This window comes from Schistocerca nitens, chromosome 5, assembly GCF_023898315.1.
Source record: "Schistocerca nitens isolate TAMUIC-IGC-003100 chromosome 5, iqSchNite1.1, whole genome shotgun sequence".
NCBI classification, from domain to species: domain Eukaryota; kingdom Metazoa; phylum Arthropoda; class Insecta; order Orthoptera; family Acrididae; genus Schistocerca; species Schistocerca nitens.
Genome location: NC_064618.1, coordinates 319,758,603 through 319,771,025, shown reverse-complemented (window position 1 = coordinate 319,771,025; position 12,423 = coordinate 319,758,603).

Sequence of the window (12,423 nt, the reverse complement as noted above, 5' to 3'; positions counted from 1 at the left end):
ATGCAACCCGTAGGAGGGATGGAAATGGTACAAAACACTAACATTTAAAAAATTAATTTGCCACCGAAGATGCAACTTGATTAAAAAAAACCTCTTTCGGTGGAAGGGTGGCAACTTGATATACTAAAATGACCATTTAAATAAAAAAAACCATGAAATGCAGTCTCACATGAAATAAACAAACATGCTCTACATTACACATATAACGCTTCTCAAGATGATAGGCAAGATAAAAACCTATTTCAGGAATTCGGCCGTTACACTTCAAGCAATAAATTTGTTAACACCGAATCCGATAAACATGACAGAGGCAGCTATTAACGTATAGCAGACCGACAGACAGACAGACATTGACACTAACTGCCTAACAAATGCGGACGGGAGACAGACGAGCAAACTGGGGACGAGAGACTGACCAAGAAACAAGTAGAATTAAACAAGCAAATGAAACAACATATCACGAATCACTTCTAATAAACTGCGATGTCTGGCGAAGACCTGGCGCAGCACCCCCAAAACGCTCTTCCAAACCGTCCGCTGCCAGCGGCTTCAACGGACGCAGGAAGGCGCGCCGATCTCCCGTCTCACGGCGTCGCAGCTCGCACCGGCCAGACGCATATCGTGGGTTGACTCCTGTTGCTCTCTTGTCGGCCGCGAAGCCACTACCCCTCGCTATACGGCGCTGCCCACTGGACTGACGTGGCGACCTCACATGCGCCGACGCTCAAGGCGGACAAGTCATCTTATGTCTCAGTGCGCGACCGACCAACCGATCGATCCAACCACCAAAGACCATTGCCTGAACAAACTCGAACAGACTGGCGGCCTAACACACACTAGCACTCCGGAAGAGAGACAGACACTGACTGCCCCACATTGAGCCGGCTGACCAACTGACCAGACTCGCCGCCTAGCGAGCTCATAGCGCCCCTTAAATGCACGTGAACAGGCTACCTTTCAGCTTTCCCACCAGAGGGAGACACCAAAGCTGCGATTGCCACAGCGGCGCCACCGCCAGAAACGGAGGGCGACTGCTTCACACTACGCGCTCCGGCGCGCACTTCAAAACAGCAAAATTTTAGCACGGCTCATATCTGAAGAAATAACAGTTTCTTGACCCCTATTTTTTGGCCGAAAAATATACCACATATCAACATAAAAAAATCGGCTATGATGAACTGAAAAGAAATCAATTTTCTTCAAGGGAGACCATAAATCATTAAAATCGGAAGAAAATTATAGAGTGGTAGACGACAAGCACACCGAAAAACATGGTTTTGAGAAAAACGTGTTTAAAGTTTGACAAGTATTTATCATTTAAAAGAAAAAGGGACAAAGCTTGAAACTTACGTGATATCATCGATGCATGGTCCATAATAACTATCACCCCGGCTAGTGGATGGCCGCTTTCTGATTCTTTGACCTGATAAGTTGTAATTTTCGTCCTCAAAGCCCTTTTCGTCGGTGAGCGCATCACCCCTTGCGTTTCTGTCTTCATAGAATCGGAAGATTTCGTCACCGATTTTGATTTTAAGGGCATTTGTCGCGTGCCTTAATACAGTATGGCCTACACTGAATACACATATTGCCAAGCAATGTTGACAGTTTGGCATCGGCTGGTTGTTATTTTTGGAGCGTGTCTCCAAATAAGACTATTGAAACTTTCGTTCACATTTTGAGTAAACCAGCCCAAACAAAGCTCCAGCAAATGAGGTTTACTATTGAAAATAGGGACGAAGGCATCGATAACGCCTTGTGGCAATCAGTTCTCTAACGCCGAGGCGTGTAGCGCAGTGTTGGCTTCAAACGTTTCCGTAATTTAAAAAAAAAGAAAAAAAAAAGAAACGACGTCGCCCTGTTCCCTTAAGGACGAAAGTAAACTTCGGATTATGTGCCACTACCAAGTAACATAGTTCGATGAAACTTGGGCCATAGATAGAAAGAACTACTACAGTATAGTGAAGAATGTGACTGAAAGGAATACCCAATGGATCGGACAGAAACGACACTTTTACTCGAAGGTAGTAATTACACTGAAGTCACTACGGTTTATGGTGGTTCCCTGAACATTACAAAAGGCGGAACATATTTCTAAAAAGGGTATGTGATCACCACAGACAGCAGCGTACTCCCATGCTGGCCTCAAGGTTGCTGAAGAGTTCTTGCGATAGGGCGTTCCATTATTTAGGAAAGGCGCTTTACAATTGCTAGACGGTCATTGGTGCATGTGGACGTTCTGCAATACATCCCCCCCACAGCATCGCACACGTGCTCGCTGGTATTTAAGTCGGAGAGAATGGCCAGGCCAGTCCATTCGCCGAATATCCTCTCGTTCCAAGAGAGCTCCACCCACGCCGTTCAGTGCGATCGCACATTGTCACTCATAAAAATGAAGTCAGGGTCGAATGCACCCTTGAAAAGACGCGCATGGGGAAGGAGTACAGTGTTACAATAACGATGAACAGTGAGTGTTTGGAGATCAGTATGCCCTCGCCACTCTGTGCGTGGTGTATGGGCCGCTTGCCTGGCAGACTTAAATCTCATAAAGCACGTGAGAGGTGCTCTGGAGACGTAGCGCAGCACGTCCATATCCACTAACTGGCATCTGGTAGCTGTCAGCCGCGCTGGTAGAGGAACAGGATGCTCCACCACAAGAAATGCTCACCAACCTTGTGGTCAGACTAGGAGCATGTTGCACAGAATGCTTTGCTGTCCTTGATGATCAGGGACCACCATAAATCGCGGTGACTCAAGTAATTACTGCTTTTGAATAACAGTTTCATTTCTGTTCGTCTCATTTTGGGTTTATTTCCATCGCCTGCTGTACAATACTGTAGGATTTCTTTCTATCTATAGTTCACGTTTCCTCGAGCTATTTCATTTGGCAGTGCCACATCGTACTAAAGTTACGAGGGTGAGTCAAATGAAAACCTTAAATATTTTTAAAAAATATTATTTATTGTGCAGAAGTGGTACAAAGCAGTATCACTTTTCAACATAATCTCCCCCACGCTCAATGTAAGTCCTCCAGTGCTTACAAAGTGCATAAATTCCTTTAGAAAAAAATTCTTTTGGTAGTCCGCGCAACCACTCATGCACCGCGTGGCGTACCTCTTCAACAGAACGGAACTTCCTTCCTCCCATAGCGTCTTTGAGTGGTCCAGACATATGGAAATCACTTGGGGCAAGGTCTGGTGAGTATGGTGGTTGAGGAAGACACTCAAAATGCAGGTCTGTGATTGTTGTAACTGTTGTAGGGGCAGTGTGGGGCCTTGCATTGTCATATTGCAAAAGGACACCTGCTGACAGCAATCCACGTCGCTTTGATTTGATTGCAGACCGCAGATGATTTTTAGGAGAACTGTGTATGATGCACTGGTGACAGTGGTCCCTCTAGGCATGTAATGCTCCAAAATGACGCCTTTTTCCTCCCAAAAGAGAGTCAGCATTACCTTCCCTGCTGATGGTTCTGTTCGAAACTTCTTTGGTTTGGTGATGAGGAATGGCGCCATTCCTTGCTCGCTCTCTTCGTTTCCGGTTGGTGGGAGTGAACCTAGGTTTCGTCCCCAGTAACGATTCTTGCACGGAAGCCATCACCTTATCGTTCAAAGCGCCGAAGTTCTTAACAAGCATCAACACGTCCTTCTCTCATTTCAGGAGTCAGCTGCCGTGGCACCCATCTTGCAGACACTTGGTCAAACTGGAGCCCATCATGCACAATGTGGTGTGCTGACCCATGACTAATCTGTAAACATGCTACAACATCATTCAGTGTCACTCGGCGGTTTTCCTTCACTATGGCTTCAACTGCTGCAATGTTCTGTGGAGTGACAACTCGTTGTGCCTGACCTGGTCGAGGAGCATCTTCCACTGAAGTCACACCATTTGCGAACTTCCTACTCCATTCGTAGACTTGCTGCTGTGACAAACATGCATCACCGTACTGAACCTTCATTCGTCGATGAATTTCAATAGGTTTCACACCTTCACTACGCAAAAACCGAATAACAGAACGCTGTTCTTCCCTGGCGCAAGTCGCAAGTGGGGGCGGCCATCTTTATACTGATACTGCGGCGGTATGTGTGCATCTGCACCATGCTGCCAACTACAGGCCATTCTGCACGCTGTTTGTAGCACCCTTACCATCTTACAGGATAACGGTGCAAAATTTCGATTTGGTATTACAAATTTAAGGTTTTCATTTGACTTACCCACGTACTTTTGTTCTTACGTTTTGCGCACCATTGTCGAGTACTGCTCTATACCTGACTGGACCAACAGTGATTTATACAGGATTACTCACTAGTGCCTCCATGGTCGCAGACGATGACTGCGCGAAAACTGTAAGATATAGAGAAAGTAGTTACATATCATGGGACACAGCATCTTTCAAATTTTTACCTTACAATACAGGTGCTCAATATGGGCACTGTTTGTGGCGCAGCGAACGTCAATACGTGCGTGCATTCCAATGAAGTCGTTGACACAAATTACCCGGGAAGGCGCGACAGCAACTCGCTTTGGGATGCCTCTATGCAGGCGCGATCTAATTCGATGCAACAATACGGAGCGGATAGAGTTGCGCTCTACCAAAACCGCGATGACGTAGTTTGGTACACTACATAAATGACGTAGTAAATGCTAGGATTACCGGTAGTATTGGTAGCACTGACAAGAGAAAGGAACAATAATAAAGACAAGTGGGTTTGGAGTTAGGATGAGGAAGGTTTGGAGATGTTGCGAGATGCGAATGAAGAAGGAACTAGTACTTGGGATGTGGGATTAGGCGAACAGGGGTTTTCAATAAAGCAGGGCGATGATGAATTTGAACCCTCATATTTAACGGGACAGGAGGAATAGGTTACTCCTGATGGGCTGAGTAGGCCTCGAGGATTACTACTCGTACATATTTCGTGAAAACTAGCGTTATTGCCAAACAGACTCCAGTAATTTCTGCATAAACGAGAAAACTAGATCATCTCGCATTTCAGAAATGTGATGTTGCTCATCGAATGTGCAGGAAACACACAATATGGTTTCTCACAAACGAACCATCAGAGTGAAACGCTAGGTTCATGCAACTCCTCGATCCATCATCGTGAAGAGAGGCCATTCACTTCATGTTACGAAGTAGCAGCAGGTGATTTAAATATTGTGTTGTTTTATATCTTCGTACCTCATTGGCAGTAAAATTCCTTCCATACATGAAACATGCGTCAAACTGCGGAGACTGTTCGCAATACGCTCCTACTGTTTTGGCCGGCCGAAGTGGCCGTGCGGTTAAAGGCGCTGCAGTCTGGAACCGCAAGACCGCTACGGTCGCAGGTTCGAATCCTGCCTCGGGCATGGATGTTTGTGATGTCCTTAGGTTAGTTAGGTTTAACTAGTTCTAAGTTCTAGGGGACTAATGACCTCAGCAGTTGAGTCCCATAGTGCTCAGAGCCATTTGAACCATTTGAGCCTACTGTTTTGCCATTACCCATCTGCCGTCTATGCTGCATTATTCTGCCTCCTGTCGTGGCCTTGTTCACCGAGTGAGTTCAGCATGCGCGGGCCTGTAGTGACTTTTTTTATAAAGTAAGAGAAAAACCATGGACAACGTGATAATTCTGCTTCGACCAAAAATTTCTACAAATTCTTTGTCACTATCTTCTAATATTAGACTTTCATTTTTATTTTTTAAAGAAAAGAAGTAATGGCCTGATTTCCTCGTGTATTTACTATTTCCAGTTGCCATCGTAGCATAACTCGTATATTTTAACGTTGGAGATGCATTCTCTATTTTTAAACGGAAACTTTGTTAGCAGATAATTATTCATAAAAAGTGTAGTTCATTTGGCTTGTTATGCTTTACGCATTAAAAGCAGAATTCTCTCCAAAATCCTCCGGTATTTGCTTAAACGATAAATCTCCACGGAATAACCAGAGGCAGGGAACAAAAGGAGACAGAGAGGAATTATGTTAAGCTGCTTTGCCCAGAGAATGCCCGAAATTAAAGCGAACAAACCGGGAGACACAGAAGAATTGCGCTCAGATACGCCAAAAATCTGTATGAAATGCCAAAGAGATGCAGAAGTAGTGAAGGATTTTTTAGTATGTGCAGATTATAAAAAGCAAATTTGAAATTAATTGTGCAGCTATCATTCTAATAGCTCTATTAGTGGTGTTCGCCTATGCAGGGAGAGGCGAATTTAAAACGGAGAAGAGGTATTGTCTCTTACATGTTCCACGCACCTATAAAATTCAAATCTACTTACACCTAATTCCCTCGGTTCTTGTATCCTAAGTTCAAATAACATATTGCGGCGTTCTGGAATAGTGTCAGACACTTTGAAGCTTGCATGAATACCTGCAGTATTATATTAATGCAATTTTTTTCTGATCGTAGGCGAGAGGAATTAGGCCGCGACAAATTGTAAATATTGCAGAGAATGAAATGTGGGTTTTGAGATACCGAAATTGGCATGAACAAGTGCAGGAAAAGCAGAACAGTAGCCTCAAACTGCTTCATCCATATACAGCATAATGATCGGTAGCTGGGTGGTGCGATATATGTGTACATAAATGGTTATTGCTACTGCTTGTCAGTAAAACAGGCTATAATTTCCATGTAGTTGAAGCCGAAATGTACGCTCGCGGTTGCTTGTCATTAATGGGAAATTCCAATAATTATTTTAGAAATTAATGTGGTAGAAATTTAACAATGCGTAAGCTGGAATCTAGCGGTTCCGAACAGCCTGTCCACGTCACAGACGAAAATTCGCTTTCTGCTAAAGGGATCATACACAGGAGTGGGTGTGGAAACACAAAAATTGTACTAATAAAATTATAATCTTATGCATTACTGCTCGAAATATGATAAATATTAGTGGCGGACAAATGAAAATTGAACACCCGCCACAAGACACGCGTTAAAACATTGGTCCCACTGGGAGACGAGACTATCAATTTCTGTTTGGTAGAGCCGGCCGCGGTGGTCTAGCGGTTCTAGGCGCTCAGTCCGGAACCGCGCGGCTGCTACGGTCGCAGGTTCGAATCCTGCCTCGGGTATGGATGTGTGCGATGTTCATAGCTTAGTTAGGTTTAAGTAGTTCTAAGTTCTAGGGGACTGATGACCACAGATGTTAAGTCCCATAGTGCTCAGAGCCATTTGAACCATTTTTTTTAACCATATTTTGTTTGGTAGAATGCGGTCGGCCTCTGACGGATACACAACCGCATCCACTCTTGCACTTCCTCGTCCGACTGAAAGCCACGTCCAAGATGTCTTTCTTAAGGTCACCAAAGACGTGAAAAACCGCACCGGCTGTACAAAGGATGCTGCAGCGTCTCCGAACCAAAATGATGAAGCGTAGCTTTTGTGGAGTGTGGAGGCGGGCGTTATGGTGCAACAGCATGATTCTGTCCGACAGCATTTCGACAGCTCGAAAGCAAAGGGAAAAACCAACAGTGGAAAGATCACACATCTCCCCAGCCAAAGAAGTCCCAAGCTGTTCACACAATTTCCGATAACGTCTTGATGACCTCCTCCGTCGACTGCAGGCGCCAAATGCTCGTCGAGCTCCTCGAGCGTGGAACCATAATCACGGCGCAGCGCTATGAAGACACTTTGCAGAAACTGTAACGCGGCGTGAAGTCACAATGCACAGGAGTACTGTCGGACGAAATCATCGTGTTGCACGATAACGCTCGAGCCCATATTGCCAATCGGCCGAGTGTTGAGGAACACTGCAACAGCCCGGAAGTTTCAGCATGTGGTTTTCACATCTTTGATCTGAAGAAAGACACTCGTAGACAGCGGTTTCAGTAGGACGAGGAAGTGCAAGATCTTTGACCCATTGGTTTAAACTTCACACTATTTACTGCCCATGTGGAGCACGTATTGGTCTCACCGCGGACTTTGATATCATCAAAGGGTACGGGCCTGAAGATGGCGTTGACGCGACGTCGAAACTGGTAGCCAAATAATTATGAGATCTTCAGTAGAGCTGGAAAAGTTTCATTTTTAATAAAAATTATACCAGCTGATGTTCCACCATCATCCAATTTAAATATGGATGTACGAAGATCCATTGCTTTCAGCCAACTAACGCTTGATCTTCGAGATTTGCGTTGGAGCCTCAATCTACGCTCCTGCAACGCTATTACGTTTCAGTCTTCGGAAATTCCAATTAGCCCTAATTTTTCTCTATGGGTTCTTTTTCTTTCTTCAGTCTACTTGGTCCCTAGGCTGGTGGTGATTTCACTCTCTGCCAGCACTTCTCATTTCCAATTTTTTTGTCTGTGTATGTTTCAGTTGAAAATTATAGATTCATATGAGCTTCACCTTAATCATTTCTGACCTGCCGGATACAAGGTATGGTTCAAAGTAGTTGTAGGTACCCCGCAATTTTATGAGTGATTCTTGTTGCTGGGACTCTGTGAATATGCCCATACAATTTCAATTTTTCTGATTTCTGCCGCGAGATTCGTTAGTTTTTCGGTATTCTGTTCTTTAGCAGCTGAGTACCTTTCTTAGAATTTTGCGTTCTTCTTTCAGGATTTTTCCAGATAACCATCCTGTGGAGTGTAAGCGTTTCGTTAAGGTACAAGAATTCAGGCTTGATGACTGTGTTAAAGTGCTTGATTTTCGTGTGAATGGACATAGTTTTTTGGTGTGGATGTTCGCTTTATCGTAAGCTCTCAAAAAGTTTTGCAACCGAATTTTTCGTGCCATTTTCTCTCCTCCTGATGGTTCTAGGATTTCCTCCAAATACTAGAAGTATGGAAATCTCGATTAGTGCATATTTTGTAATAGGTTTCTGAGTCAGATGTTTTGAGCAGACATACTAGGTCTTTTGGAAGGATATTTGGAGGCCAACACTTCCTGCGTATTCCATGACAGTCTCTCTCCGATTAATTGTCGCCTCATCGCCTGCTAGCATTGCCAGGTTATCTGTGAAAGCTAGGCAAGAAATTGGTATGTCATTTTTAAGTCTTCCAAGTCGTGTGGGTTTCCAGTAGTTTTGGTTTTTATTCTTTTTCACGCTGTCGGATGACTTTGTCCAAAACTATATTCAAGAGGGTAGAATACGGATCATCGGCCTACCGACACCGGTCTTAACCAGAAGTGGTTCTGAAACCTTACGCATGAAATTTACTTTGGAGGTTGTGTTGCTGAGATTGATATGTTGATAGCAGGTCTCAAGGCTGCGGGGAGTGAAAGGACCAAGTCCATCGAGGATTCTCAACAACAAACTATATTTAGCAGGCATCGAAACAACCAGCACCGTTAACAGCACAGAGCCACAATGATATCACAGCTTACTAATTGTTCAAATAATAAATAAAACCAAAAATTGAGCAAAATCTTCCAAAGCAATAAGCGTAACGTTGAAGAACATATGGTTTAATTCAAGACAACTGGCAGTGATTTCCTTTAATAAGATTTTTTTTTTAAACTTTGAGCTTATGCTTCAGATTCTGACAAAACTTCGTTGCAAAAATAGTTTTGATTTTTTTTTTAAATAAAAACAAAAAGTTTTAAGAGAAGACTTTACAGATATTCTACTTGTGCTGTGCAAATAGTTTAGACAGAAGACTAACAAGCCTGGCGGCTCCGAAAGGGGTTCAATTCTTTAAATAGTTGAAAATCACATAAACATGATATATTAGCTACAGTTTTAAAAATCAGAAAAAAATTCATAGAGGTGGAGTACGTCCATCAATTACATTACTGCTCAAACTGTTGTACTGGTCACGCGGCAATGCGTGAGGCACAGCCCAGTCGGCTTAGAAAACAAGTGTCTTCTTTAACACATAAAACAAGCAGAACATGGTCCGTTTTACATCAACCGTGTAGCCAACCAACCTTCTGCACGCAAGATGTAAATCAGATATTAAGGTACACCTTCGCAAACAGCTAATAAGCCCGAAGTTCTCAAATCAAACTGCAATACTTTAAAGCATGCAAGACATTTTCATTGCAACTTTACTCATCAAATTGTTTAAGTAGGAAGTTTACTGAAATACTCTAGCAGTGCGCAAAGCAGTAAAAGCAAGGTTCATTACAGGGTTAAGATAAAATTACACTTTTAGAACTTCAACTAAAAGGGCATTGCTTAATCTGAGCTGCTTGCTTGCGCAGTTGAGCAGAGGTAATCAATACGTAACCAAGTACTGCAAGAGCAGTCTTTAACAGTAATTTGGTTGACTCACAATTAAGACAATGTACACTGCTAATCAATACAACATACTTCAAATAATATAACAGACCTTATCACAGTCGCGCTTGTGGAACTTGCCAGGGCTCTCAATAAACAGATATTACTGCAGTAAAATTTCCTGGACCCAATCTCTATACAGTTTGAAGGATTTACACAGCTTTCGTAAGTTACATCCAGTAAATTACACAACAGACACAGGTAGTACTTGTCAGCATAGCGGCAGTTACAGGGCGAGGAACTCCCACACACAAACGCGCAGCATATTTGAGGTAGCACAGCTCAACGCGAAAATCGTAAAGGTCAACAGTTAATCGTACAAGAACGATCCTGGGTAGGAAATCAGCTTAACCACCAGAATTAACACAGCTGAAGGTGGCAGCGGCAGACAGAAGTCTTGGCATGGTGATAGGATGCAGACTGTTGTAACGGGCCTCTGAAAGGCTGCACTGTCCTCCAGACGTAGCAAGGTCCCAGTTCCGCTATTACCGCGAAGTCTCACACCACGTCGTCCACTCACGGTGATGATGATGTTTGGTTTGTGGGGCGCTCAACTGCGCGGTCATCAGCGTCCGTACAAAGTCCCAATTTCCATACAGTCCAATTTTTTCACATTCCAATCTAACCAATGTCATGAATGGTGGTGATGATGAAATGATGAGAACAGCACAGACACCCAGTCTCCGGGCAGAGAAAATCCCCCAACCCGGCCGAGAATCGAACCCGGGCCCCCGTGATCCAGAGGCAGCCACGCTAGCCGCTAGACCACGATCTGCGGACGTCCACTCACGAGCGTTGCTTCCGTACTCGGCCAAAACAAACTCCGGGCTCGCACGGCCCACCACCGACAGCGGCACGACCAGTATTTTATGTATTGTATGTTAACCGGGGACCTAGAAACGGCGGAGAGGCTCCGTCCCTGCCGCAGCCGCAGTGGTCCACAACCCCACGACAACTACGGCAGTCCACTTCACCCCTCCGCCGCCCCACACCGAACCCGGGGTTATTGTGCAGTTCGGCCCCCGGTGGACCCCCCAGGGAACGTCTCACACCAAACGAGTGTAGCCCCTATATTTGCGTGGTAAAGTAACGATGGTGTACGCGTACGTGGAAAACTTATTTGCGCAGCAATCGCCGACATAGTGCAACTGAGGCGGAATAAGGGGAACCAGCCCGCATTCGCCGAGGCAGATGGAAAACCGCCTAAAAACCATCCACAGACTGGCCGGTTCACCGGACCTCGACACAAATCCGCCGGGCGGATTCGTGCCGGGCACCAGGCGCTCCTTTCCACCCGGAAAGCCGTGCGTCAGACCGCACGGCCAATCGGGCGGGCTGCACGACCAATACTGCCACGACGACGACTCACAGGGTCGCCGTCCTCTCTCGGTAACCAGCGTAACTTCCAACGCGTCTCGCTGCTGCGCCCACTCTCCATTGAATCGCACTTCGGCAAAGCGTGGCCACGAGAAAGAGCCGACACACTAACTGTTCCAGAGATAAATTCGGCTCAGAGATTTCATTTTTATCGTGGGTCGGACAGTTCCCAGGCACCTTGGAAAGCGCAATGTATCGGTGGATAAGTCGTGTATATCCTAGTAAAGGGGCGCTTTGCGACTGGCAGATAGATATTTTATTAGTGTCACTACTATCTTTTGACACTGTTCCCAGTGTGCCGAGAATAACTGGGACTACTTTCAGTGTTTTTGTGTGTCGTGTGTGTGTGTGTGTGTGTGTGTGTGTGTGTGTGTGTGTGTGTGACATGGTGCTTTACAGTGCCTTCGGCTTCGCCGAATCTACGTGTATTTGTGTGTAGTTTTTGGTTGTTTTTCTCTGCGATTTCTTTTATTTACAAAGCAAATCGTGGGCTTTGGAGGGCATGGTCTGTGCTCGTTGTGGTAGGATGTTGGTCGTCCCCATCTGGGTGGGGTACGGTTTTCCCCGCCGCTTGCCCGTTGAGGACGGGCGTCGTGGATGCGTAGGCCCGCAGTTGGTCTGCGTCTACACTTTAACTCTTTACTTGCTAGACTAGCTCTGGTTAATCTCTCTCTAGGTAAATCTATATTGCTGTGGGTGGTCGCACAGCCGACAAAGTGGGGAGGGGGGGGGGATTTGATTTATTCACTACATCTTTGGGTTAATTTAGGTACTTAAACTAGTAATTACATGTGGTGTACATGGTACCTTCTGTTTGTGACTGAAGGATTTTGTACCTTTGGCT